Raw genomic sequence first — 2,428 nt, 5'->3', positions numbered from 1 at the left:
TGCAGCCACAACATGGTGGAGCCTTCGTCAGCCTGGATCCCCGAGTGACCACGTGGAGCAGTGTTCCCACAGGGGGCACTCAATGTGAGCAAGAAATAAACCTTAGTGTGTGCACTTACCTGGATTGTGTGTGTTACTGTTGTGTAACTTAGCCTATTATGCTGAATGCACACTCATTCCCTTTCAAATGGGAAGTTTAACCCAGGGGGCGCACTGTTAAATGTTTGTGGACACAAATTTTGAGTGCTTAAAATAGATCACATTCCCTTGCCTTTTCCCCTCTCTCTCCTTCCCCTCCCTGCCTTCTGGGTGGCAGCTAGCCTGTCTACCAATCTTTCTGGAAATGAAGAAAAGGCTTGCCTCCAAGCCCATGCAGTTTTGGGCTGTTCAGCTTGATGAGTAGTGAGCAGAGTGAGCTGAACTTCAGCCTTGACCCGCTGCCTTGACCAGGCACTTTTGAGCAGTGCACAACCCACACAACAGCCCAGGGTGACCCAGCTATTCATCCATCCCCAGGCCCTGAGTTGGGCTTTGCCGGTTCAGAGAGCACAGGATGCTCTGTATGACTCAAGGAGCTCGCTTTAGGGGAAGCAGACAGGACGTAGAATTGCCCTCATTCTCGTCAGCATTGAGGGAGGGATGTCAGGGTGCCTCTGACCAGGGGAGGTGGCGGGGGCAGTGCACACTGTGAGAGGCGGGCTGTTCAATGTCTGACGTGTGGAACCTCCAGCAAGCAGATGGAAGGGGTGAGGCGAGGAGAATAATAACGGTAAATCATAGCTAGAACCTTCTGGACTCTTCTTTGCTAAGAGGCGCTAAGCAGCATTTGCTGCTGCCTAGGGGTCGTTACTTCTGGATTCGTCCAGGGGGACACTGTGAGGTTGGGGTCTTGGCCTCAGAAGGCCCTTTCTCTCCACCCACCTCCACACCTGCTGTACCCATCTGTCCCTGGCATCATAAGGATGAACATCCAGCCCAGGGCGTGGTGCAGCCGGGGGCACCCTGCACTGCCAGTCCAGGCACAAGGCGACAGGACCCCTCAGCATCTCAGACTCATCTCCACCCTCCTCATTTCCCAGTTGGGAAAAAATTCTTCCATTGATCCACCAACATTTATTGGGGGCTGCTTTTTTAATAATAGTTTTATTGAGATATAATTCACATACTGTAAAATTCACCCTTATAATTATACAATTCAGTGTTTTTTAAGCATATTCATAGAATTGAGGTGTAACCGCCACCCCACTTTTAAATTTTAGTATCTAATTTTAGAGGATTTTCTTTTTTCCCTTTCTTTCTTTTATTTTTTTATTATTATTTTTTTGAGACGGAGTATCGCTCGCCCTATCACCCAGGCTGGAATGCAGTGTTGCAATCTAGGCTCACCACAACCTCCACCTCCCTGGTTCAAGCGATTCTCCTGCCTCAGCCTCCCAAGTAGCTGGAATTACAAGTGTCTGCTGGCAGCCCAGCTAATTTTTTTATTTGTTTGTTTGTTTTTTAGTAGAGATAGGGTTTCACCATGTTGGCCAGGCTGGTCTCAAACTCCTGATCTCAAGTGATCAACTCACCTTGGCCTCCCAGAATGCTGGGATTACAGGCATGAGCCACCACACCCGGCCTCTTTTGTCTTCTGTTTTGAGGCAGGGTCTTGCTCTGTCACCAGGCTGGAGTGCAGTGATGTGATTTCAGCTCACTGCTGCCTTGACCACCTGGGCTCAAGCAATTCTCCCGAGTAACTGGGACTACAGGCACACATCACTATGCTCAGCTCATTTTGTTAAATTTTTAGAGATGGGGTCTCACTATGTTGTCCCAGCTGGTCTTGAACTCCTGGACTCAAGAGATCCTCCCACCTCAGGCTCCCATAGTGGTGGGATTATAGGCATGAGCCACTGCACTGGGCTTAGACCACTTTCATTACCCCCCAAAGAAACCCCATACCCCTTAGCAGTCACCCACCTTTTCTCTCTACTCCCAGCCCTGGCAACCACTAATCTACTTATATCTCTATGGATTTGCCTATTTTGGACATTTACGTAAATGGAATCACTTTAGTGGCCTTTTGTGTCTGGCTTCTATCATTTTGCGTAATGTTGTCAAGGTATGTAACAGCATTTCATTCTTTTTTATGGCCAAATAATATTTTGCTGTATGGATAGTCCTCTTTGTCCATTCATCAGTCGGTGGACATTTGGGTTATTTCCACTTTTTTGGCTATTATAAATGATGCTGCCATGTACACACATGCACACTTTTTTAAGCTGACGATGTTCTCAGTGCCCTTGGGCAGATACCTAGGAGCAGAATTGCTGGCTCATGTCATAATGTTCTGTTTTTGAGGAGATGCCTGACTGTTTTCCAAAGTGGCTGCACCATTCTACTTTCAGCAATGTGTGAGGGTTCCCATTCGTCCACATCTTCACCA

This window comes from Chlorocebus sabaeus, chromosome 27 (assembly GCF_047675955.1).
Source record: "Chlorocebus sabaeus isolate Y175 chromosome 27, mChlSab1.0.hap1, whole genome shotgun sequence".
NCBI lineage: Eukaryota > Metazoa > Chordata > Mammalia > Primates > Cercopithecidae > Chlorocebus > Chlorocebus sabaeus.
Note: the sequence above shows the minus strand (reverse complement) of the source record.